General features: G+C 38.3%; 1 protein-coding gene and 1 long non-coding RNA gene across 13 annotated transcripts in view; one reads left to right on the top strand and one right to left on the bottom strand.

Moving 5' to 3' along the window:
• The window catches only part of LOC138764513 (teneurin-3), a 4,541,667-nt gene that overhangs the window by 1,034,154 nt on the left and 3,480,065 nt on the right, over positions 1–27,448 (top strand). The window lies entirely within an intron of this gene.
• Positions 985–25,556, bottom strand: LOC138744638 (uncharacterized). 3 transcript variants are annotated; one of them, XR_011345677.1, is made up of 6 exons: positions 25,406–25,556; positions 13,135–13,202; positions 11,388–11,527; positions 9,801–9,918; positions 1,243–1,355; positions 985–1,131 (listed from the first exon to the last, which is right to left on the bottom strand). It is a non-coding gene; the product is annotated as an uncharacterized lncRNA (long non-coding RNA). The 3 variants fall into 3 exon arrangements; XR_011345689.1 differs by having other exon boundaries at positions 985–1,128; XR_011345704.1 differs by lacking the exon at positions 9,801–9,918.

Here is a 27,448-nt window from a genome sequence, read left to right as displayed (position 1 = left end):
AGAGCAGACTCAATGGGCCAACTAGCCTAATTCTGCTCCAACCTCTTGTGATCTTGTGGTCTGACCAAAATATATTTTGGGTGTGGGAGGAAACTGGAGCTGTCACACAGTCGCAAGGACAACAAGTAAACACCTTGCACACAGCCCAGGCTTAGACCGTACACTTTTAAATGGGCTATGAACGAAGCTGCTGCACTATCATTGCATCACGGTGACAATATAAATGTCCTGTCAACTTGGTGAAGTTCTAACCTCATACAAAATGCATCCCAAAGAGTAAGAGGAACAGCATGGGGCATGAGAACAGATTTGACTGAAGCCCCAACAACATTTGTGTGTGCTTATGCCAATCAAACAACTGCTGGGAGGCAGAGCTTTGTGTATATTGGCAAGAAGCAGACAATGCAAAAGGTGAGGCCAAATGAAAGTTTATTGTGTCAAGGAAGAAGTGCAGAGTCAATGCTTCTCTTGAGATTCCATCATTACCAAGGCCAATTCAGTTTTGTTATGAAATGCTCAAATACTGGATACAGCCTACATTTTGACAAAGGCCAGACCCACTTCAATCACATTATCCACTGCCTTCCCTCAATTATAAGATTGAGAATGCAGATGGCTGGATGAAAATCTAACACCTGGATTCTCCAAATCTATTCTACATTCTAAACTGGAAACACTAGGCAATGGAGATTTTGTTTCCTGTATTTTGTGGATTTTGGGCTGCTGATCAGGAAAACCACCATAGCATTTTCCTTTTTTGTAATTTCCTGTCATATTTTATGTCCACTAGTATATTCCCCTCAAAGCCTACTGTGCTGGTCAGTTTGAGCATGCACTGAGTGCAGGTTCGAAGATCTGCTAGTGAGGCTGGAGAAAATAGCTTGCAAGGCATTTTTCTTGGTGACTACAGAGCATAAATTTCTATCCAGCTGATTGACAACATGTTTCAAGCATACAAAACATTGAAAATTTATTTTCCGTAAGTGGACATGGACTTCATCCTTGTGGCTTAGGGTGAAAGGTTTCACAAGGATGTTGCAACCATGGAAAAGCAGTATCAGGGCAACTTGAATCCATCAATACTGGTCATCTATTTATTGTTGGGGACACTGATACAAGAGGCATCAGCTGCTGAGGAGAAATTAGAAAAATTTTTTACATCAGTTGAACTAACACAAATTGTCAGCATCGCAATGCAATTAAACATGCTAAATTAAATAAAAGTTAATTTAATATTCCTACCTGATACAGCAAATCTGAAATGATCTTTGTGTTCAGTTTGAAATTGTCTATCATAATCCCCATTTTTTTTTAGGAAGCAAACCTTTTCACCAAAATTGTTATGCAGTGTAATTCTTGAAAGAGAACATATAATTGGTTATTTCACCAAAACTGTGCAAAGGCAACTGCTTTCCAAACCCTAGATATCTCTGTAACTGCGTGAGATCATTTCCCGAGGTGCAATACAGAGCAAATCAAGTATTTAATGCAAAGTAGTGATATAATACCCACTGCTATTGCTGTACTATTGTTCTTGTAGAAGAATTAGGGTCCGCGTTTGAGAACAGAATTAAGAGAATCATTCTGCCATATTGCATACTTCAATCTGTAGATGTCTGATTAGCATTCTATTTGAGTAGTGTCAATGCAAAACTAAAACAGCTTCACATTGATGCCAGACTTGTAAGTGTGAACACAGCATTTACACTCCAGTGATTGCATCATAATGAAGCAATCTCATTTAATTTTAACACAATTTGGATAGTGTAAATGTATTGTCAAGAATAGTCTGATCTTTGGAAATGTGTGTGAATAATCAGATGGATGTGGAATAATGTATTTTTTCTTAGTTAACCATTAATTAGGGATTTAGATGAGAGGCATTGCTTCTAAAAGATTGTAAAGCTTTAAGGAAATTCATTTTTTTGTTTTTGAATATCTTACTTTTCATTTTTTCATAAATATATTCATACAATCTTTAAACTTCTATACACATTAAATATTTGCAAAATTCCCCCCTTCCCTCCCCAACCACATGAATACAAAAAAAATAACTTTACATACCATCATAGCTCTCATTTTTCATAATTCTTTTTCAAGGATATCACATTGTTACATACATCGAAGGGTCAAATTTATATATGATCCAAGTACAGTTGCCATATCTTAATAAAGGTGTCATATTTATTCTTTAAATTATATATAATTTTCTCCGTGGGTATACAACTACCTAACACCAATGCCCATCGAGCAATAATAAGAAGGATTTCCAGGTGATTGCTATACACTTCTTGGGCACAGCTAGACCTACTTTAATCAAGCAAATTTGAAATTTAGTCAGTTTATGGCTCACATCCATAAGGTTGCTCAGCAAGTATAGCTCTGGATCACATGGGAAAGACAGTCCTGTTATTCTTGTTAATGTTTCAGCATTATCATGCCAAAATGGTCTTACCTTTACGCACAACCAGGGAGAATGTAAAAAGGGTCCAATCTCTGTGCCACTTCTGAAACACATTTCAGATTTTTCAGATTTTAATTTATTCAGTTTTTGTGGCATGAGATATAGTGGATGCAAAAAACATTGCATTGAACTAGTCCATATCTCGCATTGATCATTGATGTCATTCTATTCAAACACCAATCAGACTAACAGTCCTCTGGTATTTTACAACACCCAGGTCTGACTCCCAGCTCTCTCTTGACCTATGTCGGCCCAGCTTAGCACCTTCACCTTGGAGAACAAAATACATCCCTGTTATAAATTTGGGTGTATTAACCAGCTTAAGCATCCTTCCACTTCATTTCTTAATGGCAGGACCATTGAGGGTCTCCATCTTTCTCACAAGAAGGACCTTAAATAAAGAAAATGGTGGAAAGTTCTATTTGTTGTCATATTTCTGTCTTAGTTGTTCAATTGACATAAGTAGCCCTTACTCATAACAATGTTTAATATGCCCAATTCCTTTCTCCTACCAAGTTTTTAGAATTTTATTACCCAAATTCATCGGCAATAATTCCTTCTGGCACAGAGGTGCTTTTGGTGATATTCATTAATCTCATGCTAAATGTTAATCATATGTATTAAAATCAGCTTATCCATTTAAAAAAATAATTTAACATTCCATTTGTAAATAAAATACTTTGTTGCCCTCTCCCTCAATGTATGTAATTCTATTTGGATCCATAAGAGAGAGCTCTCCTCTTCAAAAAAGGATGAAATGAATCTTGCCTGGGCTGCTAAATTATATATATATATTTTTTTAATCTAATAGCCTTAATTCCCCTCCCCCACACAATTTATATTTCCATGTCAATGGAGATCTTAGGCATTTTATTATTCCAAAGAAATTGTCTTATATAACCATTGAGTTTCTTTTATAAAAATTTCAAGGCGTGATAATAGAAACATAAGAACATAGGAAGTAGGAACAGGAGTAGGCCAAAAATGACCCATCGAGCCTGCTCCGCCATTCAATACGATCATGGCTGATCTAATATATGACCTAACTCCACCTACCTGCCTTCTCCCCATATCCCCTAATTCCTCTATCATGTAAAAATGACTGGAAGAGTTATTGCCATCTTGGCATCACTTTCATTTTCACACAATTAACCTTCCCAAGTAAAGTAATAGGAAAGTTCTACCATTTTTGTCGATCATCGACTCTCTTTCCAAACATTGGGAGAAATTAAATCTGTATATAAATTTTATGTACAGCAGCCTCCTTTGAAGAAGACCGCAGAGCCCACCTCACTGACAAAAGGCAAAGGAGGAAAAACCCAACACCCAACCCCAACCAACCAATTTTCCCTTGCAACCGCTGCAATCGTGTCTGCCTGTCCCGCATCGGACTGGTCAGCCACAAACGAGCCTGCAGCTGACGTGGACTTTTTACCCCCTCCATAAATCTTCGTCCGCGAAGCCAAGCCAAAGAAGAAGATATAAATTTTATGTTATTATCTAACTTATTCCTAAATATTTAATTCTTTCCAATCTCCATTTCAACTGGCTTCCTTTTTGGTATCTTTCAAAATAAAATAAATGTTAATAGCATAATTTCACTTTTTTCCATATTAATTTTGTAACCAGAGACTCTTTTGTATTTCTTCAGTGTGGTCTGAAGTTGACCAAATATTCATCAGGGTCTGATAAATATAACAGCACATCATCTGCAAACAAATTAATTTTACGCTCTTCCTGGTCAATTTTGAATCATTTTATGTCCAGATCCTTCCTTATGATCTCTACTAGTGGTTAAGTCACCAAAATAAAAAGACCTGGTGACAGTGGGCACCCCTGTCTACTGGATCTACACAAAGGAAACATCATCAATATCTGACCATCAGTTATAATTTTGGCCTGCGGCTTATGATAAAGTGTTTTTTTTTTAATCCAGTTAATAAATATTCAGCCCATTCCAAACTTTTCTATTACTTTGAACAGAAATCGCCACTCAAATTCATTCTGCTGAAATTCTCCATATGATCAAATGCCTTTTCTGCATCCAAAGATACAGTTTTACTTGAATTCACTTTAGACTTAGACCGATGAATTATATTGAAAGATCTGCACAAGTTGTCCACAGAGTGTCTTTTTTTGACAAAGCCTACCTGATCTGGATTTATCAATATCGGTAAATATTGCCATAATCAATTAGCTAGGGCTTTAGCTAGAATCTTGTAATCTGCATTTAATGGAGAAATAGGTCTATATGAGGAAGGTTTTAATGGACCTCTGTTTTTTTCAGTAACACCATGATAATAGCTGTTGAGAAGGATTCTGGGAGAGTCTGAGACCCCGCTGCCTGGTTTGTCACATCCCATATAAGAGGCATCAAAAGATATTAACTCAGGTAGAAATCCAGCTTCCCCTGGTGACTTATTTGCCTGTAATGTATTCAAAGCTTTTTCAATCTTCTCTGGACAGGGGACATCCAATTTTGGAAATTCAATCAGTGAAAGAAATTCATCTATCTCCATAGAGTCACCAAGCAATTCTGACATATAAATTTTGTATAATATTGATTAAAAGTATCATAATTTATTTTGGATTAAATTATCAGGTTCTGTTTGAATTGCATTGATCATCCTTGATGCCCCTTCTGCCTTTAATTACCATGACAGAAATTTATGTGCTCTGTCTCCCAATTCATTATATTTCTGTTTTGATTTTAAATTAGTTATTTTTGTTTTATATGTTTGTAATGTATTGTTTCAATTATTTATTTTCCAAGATCTTATATTTATCCTTTGAACTTGATTTCTAGTATTCTTTTTCCAACTCTTTTATTTCTTTCTCCTGACCATCAACCTCTGTCATGAGTTCCTTAGTTTTTTTTTAATATATGAAATTATCTGACTCCTTATATAAGCCTTGAGTGTATCCTACATTTAAAAAAAATGATCATCTGTGGAGGGGCAATTCATTTCACAAAACAGGTCTATTTGTCTCCTAATAAAATTACAGAAATCCATCCTTCTCAACAGCATAGAAATAAGATGCCATCTGTAGACACTCTCTTGTTTCTCTTGTTAGGGCTAGTAATGAGTGATCAGACAGAAATCTTGCCAGGTACACTTTTTTGACCACTCTGTTTTCCAATTGTGCACACAATAAGATAAATTAATTCTGTATAAGAATCATGAACCTTTGAGTTGAATGAATAATCTCTCACCCTGGGTTGTGACTGTCTCCATGTATCTACAAATTTAAATACTTCATAAAAGATAAAGGAACTTTTGCAGCTTTTGCTTTTGTCACTTTCTTTGCTGATTTATCAAGGGTGGGGTCCAAGAAGAAATTAAAATCTCCCCAAAACCAATGTATTTTGTCATCTTTCCACTGCTTGCAAGAAGATATTCTCCATAAAGGATTCAGTGTCAAAATTTGGAGGATAAATATTCAGAAGTGTCCAGGATTCTGCATATATCTGATGATGTGCCATTACAAATCTTCCTGCTGAATCAATGGATATGTCCTCAACCAACACTGATATATTTTTATTAATTAAAATTGCCACTTCCCTTGCTTTGGAATTGAATTAAGATAAAATAACTTGTCCCCTTTTTAATTTATTATGTTCCAATGTTGTAAGACACATTTCCTGTAAGGAAACTTTGTCCGCCATTAATTTTTTCAAGTGTGCTGAGATCCAAATCCTTTTTATGGTTCCATTTAAACTATTATCATTATAAACATTACATTTTAATATTTTACTCATATTAATATTTATACATATTCAGCTCTGTCATATGACCATTCTTAGTCATACAATTCTTTTCCCTTTTCAAAAATAAAATGTGCTATGCTCCTGTACTTACAATGACATAAACACAAAACAAGCCAGCAAAAATAAACCTGTGGTACTATCTAAAAGAAAGCCCCTCCCCTTAACTTCAGCTTTCCGATACATCGATCCTTAATGTCGCTGGGTATAGCGTTGAGGACTTTATGTTCTGTATTTGTAGTTGTCGCTTGATGCCATCAAACTTCTTTCCTTAACTGATTTTGCACTAAGCTCTTGAAAATAAACACAGTACTTTTCCACCTTACAACTCAACTGGGCCATTATTTTCCTTGGAATATTCGACTGCTGCTCTTAGCATTGCCTCTCAGTCTTGATAACCCAAAAATCATTTGGGGCAAAGGATCCAGTGAGCTCTCTCAATTAAAAAAAAATCTTCTTGTTCCCAACACTTGTGGAATCCATTCCTCAAAGAACCCCATCAGATCATTCCCTTCGGTCCCTTCCTTTAGCCCAATGATACAGACATTATTCCTTCTGCTGAAATTCTCCATATGATTGATTTTATCCAGCAGTATTTATTTATCCAATTTCCATGCATTTGCACTTTCTTCCATGGCCTTCAATTTTTCCTGAGCCATTGTCAGTTCATTTTCGAGCTGACCCACCTGAGGCATCAGGATTTCAAGAACTATCACCCATCATCAATATTTTGTCTGCCACCTCTTTCAGCATAATCTCTACCTTAGAAAATCACCAACTCAATGTCTCCATTGTTTCCAGCAACTTTTGCAGATCAGGTGTCGACTACCCCCCCATTTATTTGAGTCTGCTCTGACATCATGGCGGCACGTTCTTCATCACTTCCTTGTGGACTTTCTGTCGATGATCTTAGTGACTTTTGAACATCTTCAGCCCAAGTTTTTTCGGTCTGATTTTTCTTACCCATCATTTTCTATTTTTAGCCCGTAAAATCTTTCATCTGGTAGCTTTTAGTCATCTTTTTAAATAATCTTCACAACGAGCACTTCTTACCCACATCTGACTAAATCCTCCACATGGGCATGCCCCAAGGAAATTCAGTTTTGATCTTCAATGCAATGTGTACTGGCATTCCACACGAGATAAAGTAAAATTGGCGTTATCTGGAACCTACGCAATTAGCAACCCTATGCATCCGGAAAATATATCAATGAAATAAATGCATTTTTAAATTTAAATAATTAAGTATAAACAAAAATGTAAATATAAGTTTAAAATAGTAAAAGTTTATGTCCTCCTTGTGAAGGCATAGGCAAACCTTGAGCCACCAGAGCACCCCAGCGCCCTACATGCAATAGCATCGCGTTTGAATAAAATGGTGTCACCCAGGATGAAAAGCAGGCCATTGGAGTGACTCTCCCACACTGCCTCCCTAACCCTGCCGAGTAAGAGTCTTTATCTTTATTAGTATATTATTAGGTATTTTAGTAAGCCTTTGTCTGTAAACTTGGGAGAGGGTGGGTTAATTATGACAGTGGCATGGGTTGTTTGGTGGTTAGCGTACCGCTGTTATGGTGTCAGTGACCAGGATTCAAATATAATTTTAAATTTTGTAAGTTACAGTAATTATCTGATTAAAGTGGACTTCATGTAATTAAAGATGACAATATTGGTTTTATTTTTCAAATTGCTTTACATTTTGTTCTATCTTTTCTCTTTTAAACTGTTAATTCTTAATGCAGGTCGGCATTGTAAGAATGAGTACCAAGCAAACCATAAAATTCAAGTATCCCACATCCACAATCCCCATAGATACCAGATGCCGGGGAATTTTATTGTATATCAGCAGATCAGATCTTTTTTTTTATTTTAAGGAAAAATAGTATCAATAAAGGGCACTTTGAAACTTGAAAACAGCTGACTTTGGTTCTCCTTCCTAACTACATTATAATTTTACTGAATTATAGCAGGAATAAAGCAAATGATCATTAATGCCATCAATCATATATGCACTTCTTTAGATAATTATTACAAAGGACTAGATATACAAGAAACTTTTTTTTCACATTTCTCTTCTCACATTCTCAGATAAATGCTTACAGCTTAGCAAAAAAAAAACAAATTGCTGGAGAAACTCAGCAGGCCCAAATAGTGTCCGTTACGTAGCAAAAGTAAACCTACATAACCAAAGTTTCGGGCTTGAGCCCTTCATTGAGGTATGAGAGAATGTCAGCAGATGTCGGAACAAAAGGGTAGGGTAGAGGGGGTGGTTTGCAAAGGCATGAGATGATAGGAGGAGAGAGGAGGGAGGGGACAGCACCAATGAGGGGGAGGAAGGATGGCTGGGTGGGTAAGGGGGAAGGGAGGGGAGAATGGGAAAGACTGGAAAGGGGGAGGCGAAAGAAAAAGTGAGCAGGTTTAACAGAAAGCAGAGAAGTCAATGTTAAGGCCATCTGACTGGAGAGTGCCCAGATGGAAACAAGGTGTTGTTCCTCCAATCTGGTCAGGGTGGGATCGTACATCAGGCCATTGACAGACATATGAGCTTGCGGCTGTGACTCAGAATTGAAATGGTGGGCTACTGGGAAGTCACTGTTGCGGATGGAGAGGAGTTGCTGAACAAAGTGATCTCCTAATCTGCGACCGGTTTCTCCAATGTAGAGAAGGCCACAAAGAGAGCATCAGATGCAGTAAATAAGTCCTGTAGATGTACAAGTGAAGGTGTTGTTTGGGACCCTGGCCTGTGGTGAGGGAGGAGGTGTGGCGCAGTGGCAGGTACCAGGGCATGATAGGTGGGGAGGGATGAGTGCACGAGAGGGGAGGAGAAGGAAAAAAGTGTCTGGTGGTGGGATTCTGCAGTAAGTGCCGGAAATTCTGGCGGATAATGTGCTGGATGCGGAAGCTGATAGGGTTGTAGGTTAGGATGAGTGGGATTCTCTGTTTGTTGTGGCCTCCCAGTAGCCAACCATTCAATTCTAAGTCATACTCCCAAGCTCACATGTCTGTCCATGGCCTTATATACGATACCACCCTTTCCAGTCTTTCCATTTCTCAACTACCTTCCCCCTTCTCCACCTAGCCACCACCTCCCCACCCCCCCACCCCCATCATTGCTGCTGTCCCCTCCCTCCTCTCTCCACCTATCATCTCCTGCCTTTACCTACCCTTTTTGTTCGGATTCCTGCTGACATTTTCTCATAAATTGATGAAGGGCTAAAGCTCGAAATGGTTCTGCATCTTTGCCTTTGCGACATAAAGGACCCTGTTTGACCTGTTGAGCTTCTCCAGCATATTCTGTTTTTACTTAAACCACAGTGTCTATAGAATTTTATGATTCACTATTGCTTATCAATGGTTCAGAACCTATTTCTTTCCACTCACACACCATTTTAAGTAGTCCCAATGTCAATGGTGCTCTGTGATCAGTAAGGGATTGCTTAAGGTGGTATGTGAGTGGGAAGGGAAGGTTGACAATCACTGCTGTTGAGAATCATTGTTTCTGAACTATTTTGCTTGAGAAAATTGCCAAAATATCAAGCAGAATTAATGGATCAGTTCCACTGATGTCACCTGCAGGTTACTGTCTTATCTCTTAATGGTGATTCCATTGTATCCTCCAATTAAACGGAAGAATTTTCACAGGCTGCCAACTAGCAAGCAAAAAGCAGAAATGGAATCCATTTTCAACCTATTTCGGAAGGCACAAAATAAAGATTGTGTCAAAAATATGAGAATAAAATAGAAATTGAAATGTCTGAAGTATATTTTATCGTTTTATCATCAATTTTACAAATTAGTCTGAAAGGAATGGCAATTCACACAACAGAAAATTGGTTATTTAATGCTTAGGAGGATTTGGTAGAAATTATTTCATCAAACGTTTCATTGAACAAGAGTGAATATTCCCATTGTTTTTTTACATTGAGAAAAGTCGGTATTGATTAAATAATTTCATCAATAACTTCATCAAATAATGACAGCAAGAACTGAGTTTTGCAATCATCACATCTGCAAATTTATTCATTTATTTTATTATATAAAATGCCTTTCCTGCTTATGTTTTATTTATCTGTATGTGCGTTATGTCTAGTTGTATGTCTGCATGTTTTGCACCGAGGACCAAAGAACAATGTTTCATTGGTTTGTACTTGTACAATCAGATGACAATAAACTTGACTTCACTTGATGCATACATCTGAGTATCATTAAATGGAATGAGGGTATTTACCTCCATGTTGATGCAGTCACAAAGAAAGCTGTTTGAGGAGATTCAGTGTGTCATTGAAGACTCTTAAAAACTCTGACAGGTTTACAGTAGAGAGCATTCTGGTTGATTCCAACACTGTCTGGTATGAAGATGCCAATGCTCAGGGCAAGAAAAAAATTGCTGGAAGGTTGTTAACTTGGACTGCAACATCACAGGCACCAGACATCACTCCATCAAAGAGGTGATGTCTTAAGAAAATCAGCCTCTATCCTAAAGGACCCCCACCGCCTAGGCCACACCCTCTTCACTCTGCTACCATCAGGAACAGGTACAGAGCCTAAAGACGAGCACTCAGTGGCACAAGGGCAGCTTCTTCCCCGCTGCCGTCAGATCCCTGAAAATTCAGTGAACGAAAAGACGCTGCCTTACTTTGACTTTTCATGCACAATTTTTATTTATGGAGGTTTATACGAATGTCTACACTGTGATGTTGCTGCAAAACAACAAATTTGGTGACTTGTTCATAATTATAAATTTTGAATCTGATTCTGATACCTTTTCAAGCAGCACATTTCAGACTTAACATAACCATATAACAATTACAGCACAGAAACAGGCCAATTTGGCCCTACTAGTCTGCACTGATCCAAGTACCCTCCTCTAATCCCACTTACTAGGACTCTGCCCATATCCCTCCATCCCCCTCTCATCCATATACTTATCCAACTCTTTCTTAAATGACAAAATTGACCCTGCCTCCACCACCTTTCTAGACCGTTCTCTCCTCATTTTCCATACAAACCTCGTGTTAATGAACTTACATCACCAAACAAAGATGAGTGCTGACTGCTGAACTATCAGTACTGCCTGCTCTTTTATTCTGTCTCACTGATAGATTAAAACATTCTCTTGTCCTTTTTAACTTTCTTCTTGCCTATTGTTTTACTTACAAGGATCAGCAGGGACTTGTTCCAAGGACTTTCAGTTCTTTGATACTTTTTAATATCCAATGGCTGATTATTCCTTTCAATTCCCAAATTAAACTCCACTTGGTACGTTTGTCTTGCCTCTTTTAGCAGAACTGTTAAGCCTGTTTAAAAAAAGTGGAGTAATAAAAGCTACATTTTATTTCTGCAACAAGAAAATCAGATTTTGGTCCTTACATCACGCTAAACTCATGTATGACATTGAAACTTATTGTCAATTGAACCATAAGCTCTTTGTTAAGAATTGCGAATACAATATGTATCATGGTGGTAGAGGCTCGTACAATAGACATTTCAAAAATAGGCACATGGACATTAAAAAATTGTGTTGAGAATGTGAGAAGGGGAAGAATTAGATTGTTGTGAAGAAGGTTTACATAGCGCAGCACAACATCATGGGCTGAAGGTTCTGTGTGTGGTGTCATTGTTGTGTAAGCTCTGACATGTTGTACAGACACTGCCATAAGTTGAGAGTTACTTCCTTCAATAAATGAAATTCTGCTGTTAGCTCCAGTTTTGATATGCCTTGATGTGTCCAACACCAATCTGCCTGCTGACAATTCAAATTTTGTAATTGTAGGAGAGAGTGGCAGGCACATGAAGAAGAGGTTCTAACCAGTTTGAAAATTACATTCAAAGATTTTTCAGGAATTAAATGCTATAGATCCTGTTCCTGAGGGAGCTTCTCGTATTCCCAACAACATATCATAAATGTTAGATATTGAATCTTTATGGAAAGGTTGTAGATTAAAAATTACATCAATTAAATTCTTATGTCCTCTTAGGAAATGCATGTCATTGAGATCATAAAAATCTCTAATCTGCAGATAACAAATAAAAAATGGGTATTCGGTAGACTGTATTTAACTGAAAATTGTTCAAAGGAAGTGACAAATAAATCTTTAAAATATTTGATGCCCAATCTATAGCATTCTTTAAAAGTTACATCAATCGTGGAAGGTTTAAAATGGGACTAATTGGACAACTCTTCTAAGAACCAACATGCACACAGTGGAGTGATTGATTTCTTTCTATCTGATACTATGCATAAATGCAAATTGTTTAAAAAAAAAAGATTTGTAGGTTTAGTACTCACTTCATTTATTGTTCATGCTGAATCATATTGTGATTTTTTTTCTCCATGCAACAGTCACTGCACTTCTGAAAGCAATTTATTTTACCAGGTGTTTTGAAACATTTTTTTTTCTTGATGTGACAAGATGCAAAGTAAATATTAGCATTGCAAGTAGTTTTTGATTTGGCTCACTAACGTCAGCATTTTGGTGATTACATTTCAAACTCAAAGGTCTGACATTCCCGAGTGGTATTAGTTGCCAGCAATCACCACCTGTATTCCCAATTCTGGAGTTTAACATTTGTCGGATTAGGAAGGTTTATCATTCCAGCTTGGACTGTTTTGGTGCCCAGTGGCATTACCTTAAATTGCAATTAACTTCACTGATTTATGCAGCTGGGACAGAACATGCCCCAAACATACAACTGCTTTGAAGATCTTTTGATAGATGGCAAAGTTCCAAGCTTGACTTGCAGTGAACCAAAGTTGTCTATGCTTCTGAATATTTCTGAACACCCCTGATTTTCAGAGACTTTAAAAACTCAGTGAGAATAAAGCTTAAAATTATTTTGTTTAAATACAAGAACTTCTAAATAATTAGTCAAATGTGATGCATTTAATATATATTATTCTCACCTTTTTTTTTCCAATACACCCATAATCATTATTCAAAAGAGTGAGTTCTTGGTTCCAACAGACTCAATCTGAAACAAAACATAGAACATTACAATATATTGTAGGCCCTTCAGCCCATGATACTTTACTGACCAATTCAAATCTAATTTTTAATTGTCTCACAATCATAACCCTCTATTTCTTTTAAAATCCATTTGACTATCAGACATTGAAATTATACCAGCCTCCACCACCACCCCTGGCAATGCATTCCAAGTTCTTTATTTCAAAGCATGACTGTGGCCTTCTGGGAGCAGTTACAGGAATATTATTCCTTCTTCTGTACTTACCTGTTGTCCTGCACCCCTGTTTCATTTTTTTTCTAACGTCAGCAGTCCTGTAACATACTAGGAATTGCAAATGCTCTTGAGAGCCTGGTAATTACAAACAGTACAAATGGCCTTGAATTTAGTTCATATTTTTGCACTGACAGGTGAATGTTGCATTTTCATCATTAAAGGGATTAAGTAGGAATTATATATGGATAACTGACCAAAATTGCCAGAAATACTCAGCAAGTCAGGCAGTATCAGTGGAAAGAGCAACCATACCAGACTAAAGATACGTCATTAGAGTCTTTCTGTTTCTCTTTCCGCTGATACTGCCTGACCTAATGAGTGGTTTTATTTTGAATTTGAAAAAAAAATATAATTGAAAGTTGCTGTTTAGTCACGAATGTTGAATTTGCTAATCATGATAAACAACTAAATATAAATAGAAAAAAAAAACTCAATTCTGTTTTCCCATTTGGCTCTGAAATAGAAGGTTTAAGTCATATTCCAAAAGCTTGAATATAACATCCCAATACGATTTCAATGTAGTACTGAGGAAGTCCAATAATGTTTAGAAGTGCAAGCTTTCAGAGGAAATTTAAATTTAAAAATTTTACATTTAAATTGATAAATTGGCGCCCTAACTTCCAATTTGCATGGGAAGAGTGATGGTGGAGAGTGGTTTTGGATTTGGATGCTTGTGGTTAATGGCATTCCATAAGAATTGTACTGTGACCTATGTTCTTGGCAATACTCATGACTGATTCGGATGTAGCCATAGATCAGTAAGTTCCGTAAGTTCATTGATGATACAACGATTAGCAGCGTTGTCGTTAGTGTGCCAGGTCATCTCAGGCTACGGATGTTTTGCTGAAATGGACTGAGGAATGGCAGATAGAGTTTGATGCAGACAAATGTGTTGTGATGACCCTGGGAGAAGAAGGAAGACCAGAACATGCACCATGGACTGTTGAGTCTTCGGGAGTACTGAAGAACAGGGAAACGTTGGAGAATAAGTCCATAGATCCTTCAAGAAGTCAACACATGTAGACAACATGGTCAAGTGAGCATATAGGATATTGGCCTTCCAAGGTCAGGGCATTGAATACAGAAGTAGGGAAGCTAGGCTCTAGCTTTATGAAACCTTGGTTATACCTCAAAACGACTACTACATACACTTTTGGTCACCAAGATAGAAGGAAGTGAAAGTTCTTGAAACAGTGCAGAGGAGATTCACCAGGATGTTGCAGGCAACGAAGCAGTTCAGTAAAGAGAAGAAATTGGAAAAATTAAATCTTTTGTCCAATCTTCAGGAATTGAGCTACAGCAAATGGTTAAACAGGTTACGACTTTATTCCATGGAGCATAGAAGAATGAGGAGAGACTTGATAGAGGTATTAAAAATTATGAGGGGGATAGACAGAGTAAATGTGTATTGGCTTTTTCCACTGAGGGTAGGTGAGATACAAACCAGAGGTCATGTGTTTAGAGTGAAAAGGGAAACATTTAGGGGGAGCATGAGGGGGAACTTCTTCACACAGAGATTGGTGGTGTAAAGAATTATGGGAAGGGGGCTTCTTCTGTGCTAAGTAGGCTAACAAAGAGTTACTGGTTTAGTAGATTAAGCAGTTCACAGCGGCAAAGCATAGCATTACTGGAATTGGGTGGGAGTATTAAGTAAGAGATATGGTGTATCTAAAAGTTGTTGGGTTGTACTTCACAGAAACTACAAAGAACAGAAGTAGAAAAAAAAATTAGATTAGCATAGAAAACAAAACAAAATTGCACATAGGCATCTATTTAAAGGGCTATATAAGCTGTACTGAAACACTGTGTGATTTGAGTAGAGCTCAGTGCAGAGAAGGAATTACATTTTAGACTCTTTCCTTCTATCCCTCACTCCTGCTAGAGAAATGCAATAAAGTCTGTTGAACCCTTATTGGTTCTGCTGTTGTCTTATTACAGCAGATTGACTTTAACAGTGGGGGTGTGGAATGAGCTGCCCCCGAGATGGTGAATGTGGGCTCAATTTTAACATTTGAGAAGAATTTGGACAGGTACATGGATGGGAGAGGTATGGAGGACTATGGATTGGGTGCAGATCAGTGGCACTATACTATCAACTGGTTCAGCACAGACTAAAAGGGCTGAAGGGACCTGTTTCTGAGCTGCACTGTTCTGTGGTTCAATGGTTCTATGGTCCCTGGAGCAGAGGAGGTTAAGAGGAACAATGATTGAGGTATGTAAAATTGTGAGGGGTAAGATTGGGTGGACCTCATTATCAGAGGTAGAAAAAAACCTAAAGCATATAGTTTGAGGTTAAAAGAGAGTGATTGAGAGTGATTGTTAGGTGGGCTCTTCAGCCAGAGAGTGGTGAACACCTGTAATAAACTACTTGAGGTAGGTTATTGGCTGCATTTAGAAAATGAGGAGATAATCATTTGAATTACTGATGCAGGGGGCCATGGACCGGATGTGGAGCAATTGGATAAATGCACGAGGATGACCAGATTGATGGGCATTGGCCTATTTCCTTGCTGTATGATTCTATGAAAGATTGCACACCAGGATGTGAAGGACAATAGGAATTAGGCAAACTCCAGAACATCCCAAATGACCTTTCTCTTCAAGAAAAAGTTGCCTCCCCCATTTGTTTTGATAAAGCCCTTACCCGCACCTCCTCCATGTCATGTAATTCCATTCTCATCCACCTCCTTCCCCCAGATACCTTTCTCTCAAACCTTTCCTTCTCCTTTTCCCAGGGATCTCCTCCCCTCTCTAACTCCCCCACCTTCTGTGCAGTATCCTGTCACCCTCTTGGTGGCATCTCCCTTTTAATATTTCATATTTCTATTCCCGTGAATGGTCATGATGTAAACTTTGACTGGCTATTTCTCTCCGTGGGGGGGCTGCCTGACATGCTGAATCCCTCCATGCTCTCATTCTTCACTCTGCCTCTAATGGGCTGTCAGAATTTTTTTTGTTCTTAAATCACAGAACTGAAACAGATTAACTGGCAATAATTTAATTGCTTTATGAGGGATCCTGTTAGGTATGAATTGGCTCTCCTGATTATCACACACTGATTATGATTGAACATCTGGGCAGAGGGGGCTAGGGCAGATGTGCAGGAAAAGGGGGCCATGCAGATAAGGGCGATGCAGGAAATGGAGGAGATTCATGTAAGTGCTGTATGGGCAATGAAGGGCATGAGGGTAAGGGCAAGAATGATTTCATTGGCTGTGAAGTATGGTCATGTACCTTCAGGCTTTGGAAGATGATATATACATGCCAAACTGAAGATACAGGAAAAATTAAGCTGGTCAGTTTGCAGGAGTGCCCCAACATTTCAGGATGCTTGGAACTTTAATTCATATCTTCCTTCCACTTTGCATGTAGACCGCTGCACCAGTTGAGTCAAACTCAAGCTTGAGGTGCATCACCTTATGTATCCACTGGCCATGTTGCACCCTGCGGGGATGTGGAGAACCGGAGAATTCATTTTCATCACATTCCACATGACACTGAACTTGACGACTCAGTTCTGATGGAGGGTCTCAGACCTGAAGCATTAAATGTTTCTCTTTGTATAGATGCTGTCAACTTTCTGAGTTTTCCTTTTGTTTTCCTTATTTCATATCTAAAATTTCTGCATGTTTTTAAAAAAAATGTTGGTAACCAGAATCAGAATCAGGATTTATTGTCATGAACAAGTTCATGAAATTTGGCGATTTGTGGCAGCGTCATAGAGCAAACATACATAATATAACCATCTTACAACAATAAAATAAAATAAAATAATAATAACAATATTAGAGCATGAAAAATAAGACCATGTCTTTGGTTCATTGATTATTCAGGAATCTAATGGCAGCGAGGAAGAAGCTGTCCTTGTGCCGCTCTGTGTTCGTCTTTAGGCTCCTGTATGTTTTCCTCGATGGTAACACAATGGAGAGGGCATGGCCTGGATGGCAGGGTTCTTTGAGGATCGAGGCTGCTTTTTTACAGACACCGCCTTTTGTAGATGTTCTTGATGGAGTGACGTCTGGTGCCTGTGATGTCACAGGCCAAAATAACAAATCTTTGGAGTTTATTCTTGCCCTGAGAGTTGGTGCCTCCATACCAGGCAGAGATGCAGCCAGCCAGAATGCTCTCCACTACCTGTAGTAGTTTACAAGAGTCTTTGATGACATACCGAGTCTCCTCAGATAGCTCACAAAGTATAGCTGCTGGCGAGCCTTCTTTGTGATTGCATCAACCTGAAGGCTCCAGGACAGATCCTTGGAGATGTTGACACCCAGGAGTTTGAGGTTCTTGACTTTCTCCACTTCTGATCCCTCAATGAGGAATGGGTCATGTCCTCCTGACTTCCTCCTGAAGTCCACAATCATCTCCTTGGTTTTGCTGACATTGAGTGCAATGTTATTGTCATTACACCATTCAACGAGCCAATCTATCTCCCTACTGCACGCTTCCTCATTGCCATTTGTGATTCTGCCAATGACTGTGGGGTCATCGACAAGCATGTAGATTATAACTGTGCGTTTTTAAATTCTCTGAATGTTGGCCACTGACCTACAATTCTTTCCATGAAACATGTTGCTTAAATAACACATGGTGGAAAATTTAAAATTGTGGTGTGCAATGCATAAAAGTACTGGAGAAACTCAGCAGGTCATGGAGCATCTGTAAGAAGTAAAAGGTTAATTCTTGAAGGCATGAGCAAAAAGCAGGCAGACACTTGATTTTAAAAAAATGATGGGGTAGGAGAGGAAAGGCGGGAGAGAGGAGTGCAGGTTAACTGTTAAGAGGTCACAGGTGGGATATAAGTGGGACAGTGATAGAGGGAGGGATTAGATAAAAAAAAGCAATTTCAATTCAAGGTGCAGTGATTAAAGGGTCCTAATTAAATATATTGCTGGAGGCTCTTCCATATATAATCAATCTTGTTGGAAATGTTCTCCCTTGCATTAAATGTTCATTATTTTTTAAAAATATATATTTGTTTAGGATGGACCTACAAAATACAGGAAATCATTAACATTATAGTCAAGAACCGAATGATAAGAAGCTAGTTTCAAGATTGGTGTCTGAGGATGTTGAAATGAAATAAGGAATGTTCCAGATACATTAATTCATTGATGGGAAAATGAAGAATATGTGCAATCTCTGGCAGATGGGCAACTACCTCATCAGTACAAGCAATGAACTCAATTTAGCAGAAGGCATCGTTTCCTCCATTATCAGGCAATGATCCTCATATTCAGGCACACAGTCCAAATTCAAGCTGCGCACATCATGTCAAGCAAAATTACTGCTTTATTTACATCAAAGCTTTCACCTATATCTTGCAACCCCCTCAATTGAAGAGCCAACTATTATTGATGATATGTGTCAGCAATTAAAATTTAAATTGATTATATGTTGAACTACATTTCAATTAAATTTAGGCATCGGCACAAAATTATACATCGCTCCTGCTTAATTTCTAAGATTTCTGCAATCCCTACTTGTCCTCAATGTACTAGAGATTTTTAAAAAATGATGTATTTCAAATTGCCTTGTGCTTTTTACTGTTCGGCAACGTTGTGCAAGGATAGAGCCACAGAATATAACCTCATAATGCTGTAATCATCATTGGAATTACCCTCTTATGTGGAAGTACTGGATTGTGATTGACCTTGGGTCAGAGCCATAGTGGAGAGAGACTGAACAGAAGAGATGTTATCTGTCATAACTGCAGATATGCAATATGGTTAGTCCAGTGGTTTAGCACAACTCTATTACAGCACCAATTTCGGTTGGAATCTAGCACTATATGTAAGGAGTTTGTCTGCGTGGATATCCCCCGAATGCACCGGTTTCCTCCCACTGTTCAAAACATTCGGAGGTTGCGGGTCAATTGTGTATAATTGGACAGCATGGGCTTGTGGGTTGAAAGGGTCTGTTATTATAACTTGATAATGATATTTTCCCCGATTAATGAGCACGACCTGTTTCTCTAACATTTAGAAGAGCTTCCTTTGATATCATGAGTGAAAATAGCCCATCTGATGGTGCTGGATAAGGAATGTTCCAGATACATTAATTCATTGGTGGGAAAATGAAGAATATGGATTGCTTCTTCATGTTGCATAACAATATATAATGATCAATGAAATTTCCACGTCAAGCTTTGAGCTTTTTGCCCCATAGTTGATGAAGTTGCTATCGTGAAGTACAATGGCTTTGTAATGAACCTAATTGGCAATTAATATATGATTTGTATCACCAGAACTTTTCACTCTGTTATTTATGATGGCAATGTTTACTGAACTGCACTGATATCAGAGCATCGATATTGGTGCAAAATCCAGAAAGGTAGCACATTCTTAAAAGGGACAAGGTTTCCGAATCTCCTCTTATGTTAGCAAGGAGCAGTTATTGCAAGTGGAACCAAAATCAGTACCACTAGGGCTGCGAAGTCAGCTTGGGATATTTGCTTCGTAGGGGAATTGCACAGAAATGAAGTGCACAGCATGAGGCAGTCCACTGCCTTGTGTGATTCTTCAAGGACTGCTCACTTCCTTGGAAAAAAAAAATTAAATTATTTTATTTTTCACACTATGAACCATACTGACCAAAATACATACAGACATTTTTCTCTTGAATATACACAATGTCATTTTCTCCCCTTTCCCCCCTCCCTTCCCTCCCTCCCTCACATCCCCTCCCCATTCATTCTACGTTCAATCTATATGATACATTAAACCCGTTAAACAACGTCATCACATAATAAAAATAAACAAAAAATTTGTGTCTTCTACTTTTACATACTGGGTCAGTTCGTTTCGTTGTCTTTTCCTTCTGTCATTTTTGGTGGTGGAAGTCCATGGTAGGACTTGTCTATTGTGTTCCATATACGGTTCCCATATTGGTTTGAATATTGTGATGTTATTTCCTAAATTGTATGTTATTTTTTCCAATGGAATACATTTATTCATTTCTATGTACCATTGCTGTATTCTCAGGCTCTCTTCTGATTTCCAGGTTGACATAATACATTTTGTTTGCTACAGCTAAGGCTATCATAATAAATCTTTTTTGTGCTCCATCCAAATCGAGTCCAAGTTCTTTACTTCTTATATTACTTCGCAGAAAGATCTCTGGATTTTTTGGTATGTGGCTTTTTGTGATTTTATTTAATGCCTGGTTTAGATCTTCCCAAAATGTTTCCACTTTCTCACATGCCCAAATTGCATATACTGTTTTTCCCGTTTTCTTCTTAGAGCGAAAACATCTGTCTGATACTGTTGGGTCCCATTTATTTAACTTTTTGGGCATGGTGTATAGCCTGTATAACCAATTATATTGTATCATGCTTAACCTCGTGTTTATTGTATTTCTCATAGTTCCGGAGCATAGCTTTTCCCATGTTTCATTCTTTATCTTTATGTTTAGATCTTGTTCCCATTTTTGTTTAGGTTTGCAGCTTGTTTCCTCATTCTCCTTTTCTTGCAGCTTGATGTACATGTTTGTTATAAGGTTTTAAATTATCATTGTGTCTGTAATCACATATTCAAAATTGCTTCCTTCTGGTAACCTCAGACTGTTGGGAAAAAAATTATTGATGTAAGAACTGAAATGGTGGAGGAACTCAGCTTGTTAAGCATTGCCGTGGAAAGAGTTATCAGTCAGCATGTCAGTCAAAGATTCTTCATCGGAGCAGAGAAATAAAAAAGGAGAGCTGGTTTCATTGCAGTAAAGATGGACAGGAGAGATGAAAATTTCTCTTTCCACACATGTTGCTTGACCTGCTTCTAGCATCTCTTATTTTGTTTCTGATTCTAGCATCTGAAGTTTTACTTGTTTTCTATCTTTAAAGTAAAATTGTTTAAAATGTTAGCTTGTAGCTTGTCCACTAGAATGTATCCTTCCATGCATCAACAGTGGCCAAACCGGAAAATGATGGGATAAATTTCATAGGCTTCATTTACTTCTTAAAGGCTTTCGAATTACATCCAATCTTCCCCTCTCCTTTATCATCTCTAAGAGAACATACTTAAAGTATTACTGGGAATTAAACATGTTTGCAGAAAGAATCTCTAACTTGCACCAATTCAAACTCAAAATTTGGCTTGGGGGAGGATTAGATATGAGAAATTTGAATCTAATTTCCAACTAATTCACAAAGGCAAATATTATTAATTTCCATGTCAGTGTGCAACAAGACATTGTTTCACATTCTGCAAGTGCAAAAGTTTGTTTTTAAACAGGAATTCTAGTCTGCCTTCTGTGATATCTAATTAGCATAAGGGATTGATTAAAATATTGACTATTCCTTCTCATTTTAATGTTATTTTCAGTCATTAATTGCATTAAAAAATGTGTGGTAAATAGTAACATTGGAAGGTTGGATTTAGACAACTCACTCCAAATCAAGAACATTTAATTTATATGGTCATGACCTCTTTCTCCCAGAAGTCTTAGTCCTTGGAATCTGATGACGAGCATCAGATAAAACTTTTATTTAATATAATTAAGGCATTGACAAAATGGTATTTAAATTCACATATTCCTTGGACATTGTTTCTACAGCCTTAATTTTTAATGTCAAGTATCTAATGAGATACCACAATGCAGATCAACAACCTGAAATTATGTAACAGCTTTAACCTGGAAAGTCCCAAAGTCTTTCAGGAATAGGTGCAAAATAAGGAAGGATTATGAAGAAATGGAATAGATCTTCTACCCAATATAAAAATAAGGAGCTCATGCACCTCCAATATATTCTCCTGTTTGAGCCCCTCAGGAAAGAGAGGGGCTAAAGTGTGATCTGTTGAGAAGGCAATGGTAAACAGCACGCTCTTGGGTGGGAGGTTTGTGGTTGAGACCATTCCTTCCAGTGTTTATGGAAGTTCTGATGCATGGCCTCAAGCTTCTCAATATCATCCTGAATGCTCCTTCACCACTTTGAGCAGTCATGGAATTGAGCATCTGAGAAATTAGTGGGATGTTTAATTTCTTCAAGGAAAACCCTAACCTTTCCCTTTTTCAAGTCATCTTTTCTTATGACAGAAAAGGAAGTCTGTCTGCTGAGTTTGGGGGTCGTGCAGACAAAGAACATGCAAACAACCCTCAATGCTGATGTTGTTGGCCAAGGAGAGAACATCGATATTGGCTTGCTTGTCCTTCCAGTGAATTATGAAGAGTTTTCAGAGATATTGTTAGATGCCTGCCATAAATAGTCCACATTTCAGAAGCATGTAGTAATCCACGCTGCTGAAGATCCAGCTGCGCTGGATGGGTCACGTCTCCAGAATGGAGGACCATCGCCTTCCCAAGATCGTGTTATATGGCGAGCTCTCCACTGGCCACCGTGACAGAGGTGCACCAAAGAAAAGGTACAAGGACTGCCTAAAGAAATCTCTTGGTGCCTGCCACATTGACCACCGCCAGTGGGCTGATAACGCCTCAAACCGTGCATCTTGGCGCCTCACAGTTTGGCGGGCAGCAGCCTCCTTTGAAGAAGACCGCAGAGCCCACCTCACTGACAAAAGGCAAAGGAGGAAAAACCCAACACCCAACCCCAACCAACCAATTTTCCCTTGCAACCGCTGCAATCGTGTCTGCCTGTCCCGCATCGGACTGGTCAGCCACAAACGAGCCTGCAGCTGACGTGGACTTTTTACCCCCTCCATAAATCTTCGTCCGCGAAGCCAAGCCAAAGAAGAAGTAATTCAGGGATCCCTGCTGTCCAACAGGTCATAAATTTTGTGCCGTCGACAAATAATCTTTTCCTCAATAAACTAATGACAGTATAAGTGCATTAATATCAGTAATGATTTTACCATCACTGTCTTCCTTCAGCGAGGGGTGATTTCTGAGATATGGGAAGTAGTCCATGTTTCTCAGAGTATTACCATGAACCCTCACTTCAAATGTAGAATGATGTAGTGAAAGCAGTGTAATTGAGGTGAAGGAATGGATGTTTATTCAATTATCATTCCAGTGAATTCATTGGATTCTTCAAAGATGGGGTTAGCCAGTGTCTTGGGAAGCTTGCTGCAGATAGTTTTAGTTCTGAAGGACATTGTTTGTACCTGAACTGGATTGCTCAATGTGGACTTTTGATTTATGGAAGGATGTAAATCAGTAGTTCTCAACCTTTTACTCTGGTATTAATAAGGTATGGTAGTATGTAAGTGGGAAGGGAACATTGAGAATCACTGACCTGGACCCAATTGTTACGGAAATATTTTGCTTCAGAAAAAAATTGTCATTGACCCATTTCCTTTGGAATTATGAAACTGTGAACATAACGAGCCATTTAGGTCCGATTAAAACAGTGGTTTTCAAACTTTTTCTTTACACCCACTTACCACTTTAAGCAATCCCTTTCTAATCACAGAGCACCCGTGGCATAGGGAATACTTAAAGTGGTATGTGAATGGAAAGGAAAAAAGGTTGAGAACCACTGATATAAATGCAAGTGAGGTGATTCGGTAAAGGTTAACTTAAGAGATTTGGAATTTGTCAATTGCCATATCTTTCAATCAAGTCACCCCTTTCTCTTCTGAGCGCTCCAGTGACTATAAGCAGAGCAAAGCTCAAACCTCAGGAACCCAGGAGATTATAGTAAATTTAAGTGTTTCATTGTCACATGCACCAAGAAGCTGTGTTTTGCATGCTCTCCAGGCAATCCAGCTGATGCAGCAGGTAATGGAAAAATAACAAGGGAACAAGTGTAAGCCTAAACAGTGTAAGCCCTGTACTAAAGGCAGTTGTGTTAAAGCAGTCGAATATTGTGGGATATGGAGAAATTTTTTTTTTAAAAAACGGTGCAGGAAATAGAAAAGGTACAGAGGTGAAAGACAATGTAAGGGGAACATCTTTTGCAGTGTGAGATCCGTTCAAAAGTCAGATAACATTGGAAAGAATCGGTCCTTACCCTCAAGAGCTCCCAGATTCTAATACATCTCAATAAAATATTTGAATAAAATAATATATTTCAATAAAATTTGTCAGCATCTCCGAGTAGAACGGCTCCATTACAAAAAGTAACTCCAAATGCTAGGCAACAACGATTTTTACAACACATTACTCATTTACATCTTAATTTTTATAAATTTCATGTGTTCATCATACTGTGTAAATTTATTAGTTATGGAAACTTGGTTGAGAATTGGAGCTATATTAGTTTTATTTATAGGAATTGCTGAAATTCCTGTAACTCAAAGGGTTTAATAATTAAGAAAATCTATTATCTCTGGGCAGGTGAACTTGTACATTAGAACTCAATAATGAAAGTACATTCATCAAATATTCCATTACTGAAGTGCAGTACTATGCTGTACAATCATAGGTTTTACTCTGATTAACTCATTATGTTCGAGGAACTAACAGAATTGGGCAACTATCGACCGTCAGAGAGTTTTACTTCTGACTCGACACCAAACAAAACTTGGAATATTCATTTATCTTAACATTTTATATTTTTTAATCTCTTTGTCTACTTCATTGCATATTACAGCAATATCGTTTATATGCTTGCAGAGGTGCGTCTTGCATTCCCATGTGGCTGTAGCAAGCAAGAATATTGGTGCTTCTGTGCAGTGACCCATCAAATTCTGGAATTTTGAGCGAGGGATTCAGCAGGTCCGTCACCTTCTAAGGGAGAATGTGATGGGAGGATGGGGACAGATGAGATGAGGAGAAAGCAATGGAGACTGGAAAATTACATTTTTCCTCCCTTAGCCTCCCATTCTTATCCACGCCCCCCCCCCTTCAGATTCCATCTGCCCATTACCCTTCCCTTATTTGGTCCACTTCAAGTTTATGATTATCTGCTGTACATATACAACCTAACGATCTTCTTTTCTCTGGACCACATACAGACACCGTACCTGATAATCACATATAAGTATAAAGATATAATTTAACATAAATACTGTATATATAAATATTTTGGGTTGATTTACTCAGAAACATCAATCTCCCAGCCTTGCGGTCCTGATTCTGATGCTCCTATACTACCTCCTTGATGCCCGTGGCCCAAAGATACTGTATGCTGGAGGGAAAGGGTCTTCCATGTTTCTTTGAGCCCTATTTAAGTGACCCTCTAGGTAGATATCATCAATAGAGGAAAGGGAGATCCTAGTGATCATCTTTGTGTGTGTAGGATTCTACCAGTGTGAGATCATAATAGAGTCATAAAAGCAACAGGACACTTGAGACCAAAGTGAATTCAACAATTAAGTGAAACACAAAAGATTGAACTTGCTGTGATTGTAGTGCATTCACAGAGCCATTTCATCCCCCCTATCAATTCCTCTCATCTCCTATCCTTGTCCATGATCACCGTTTGTCTTTTGGCCTGTGTTCCTCCACCTGGCCTTTTTTTCCTTCTACCCAGCCTTTTAATTTAGACACTTGCTTCTTTTTTACTCTTACCTTAAAGAACGGGCTCAGGCCCGAAACACTGGTTATTTATCTTAACTTGCTATGGACTCTGCAAGACCTGCTGAGTTCCTTCAACATTTCAATATTTAAAAACTATTAAGTATATATCTGTTCCATTGACCAAAGAGATTATTGGATTGTGGAATTAGCACCAAAAGGACTGGGGTGTGGATGGTAATTGGTATGATCACTTTTTCAAGGGAGACAGTTTCAAGTCATGGCTTGTCCTCTAATTTGGGGTGCATTTTTCACATTTGATAATCCTTTGTATTATGTTCCATTCAGCTGCTTTGCAGCTACCATAGACCCAATGATGTAGCCAGACAGGACAGTCTCAATTGTGCTCCTGTCAATATGGAGGTGTGATGGATTATATCATATTTTATATTGTATATAGATGTGTTTTAAAGGAGATAAATTGTGTGTTGGGGGGGGGGTGGTTAATATAGGTCTCAAACAAATACAAACACTTCACAAAACCAATCTTATTTAAAATCCCAGAGCTCTACTCCATCCAGACTCTCTGGGCCCAGAGCCTTTGTAAAGACAATGGGAACTGCTTTGCTGAAGGTTTTCTTAAGGAGATTCAGCAGAAGAAACCAAGCTCAAGAAACTTGAAAGGCAGGTGTAAATGGATTGCTGTTTTTGGAGCAACGGACGAACGGGCTCAAGATCGGATCCGGTGCCACAATGTGTTTGAATGAAGTTTGCTGTTCTCAGAGGGTCATGTAGTTTTGCAAGCAGAGAGAGAGAGAGAGAGAGAGAGGAGGCCAAACAGGCTATCTCTAAGAGAGAGAGAGAGATAACTGATTTCTACAGCATGGCAAGCTGCAGCTTGTTTGAAACCTCATTTTGAAGATGAGCTATGAGTTCTGAGTTCAGTCTGTTGAAACAATCCATGTGGTCCATACAAGAGGAAATGGCTGGCTAGTGTGTTTCACCTGAAATAAGGGAAACAAAAAGGAACTCTGTGGTGACCTGCAGAAGAAGAGATTATCATTTAGAAAACCTGGATGGGGCAAAATTCTTCGGCAAGACACTGATGTGGCTGATCGGAAGAAATCAATTTGTGTGTGTCCAACAAGCAACGAATCTCTCTCTGAAACCGACAAAATTTTCCTGAGTGGTAACCATTTAAGTACAGAGCTTGGTGAAAAATCATAAATGTTAAATTCTGTGCACAGTATAAGAATTGCCTGACAGAGGTGAACTTCGAGGAGTGACAAGTGAGATTGAACTGTGAATCAAAAAACTTTTCTGAACTTATACACATTACCTCCATGTATGCTTAGAATTAGAAGAGGGTTAACTTAAGCTAATAGTAATAAGTTAAAATTTGATCCTGTTTTTTTTATTTTTAAAGAAAATTGAAAAATACTTTTGTTTAAGTAACCATATGTCTTGGTGAATTTCTATTGCTGCGGGGTTTGGGGTGCTCTGGGCCCGTAACAGGGGCAAGTAGCCTTGCCCTCCTGAACCTCCAAGTTCCCCTCCTCTTCATCACCTGCCTCCATGTCTAGTTATTTTTAAATATCTGTTTCCACCTATCACCCAAAATCCAC

The sequence above is a fragment of the Narcine bancroftii genome, chromosome 1 (assembly GCF_036971445.1).
Source record: "Narcine bancroftii isolate sNarBan1 chromosome 1, sNarBan1.hap1, whole genome shotgun sequence".
Taxonomy (NCBI): Eukaryota; Metazoa; Chordata; class Chondrichthyes; order Torpediniformes; family Narcinidae; genus Narcine; species Narcine bancroftii.
Note: the sequence above shows the minus strand (reverse complement) of the source record. Positions and strands in the feature narration are given on the sequence as shown.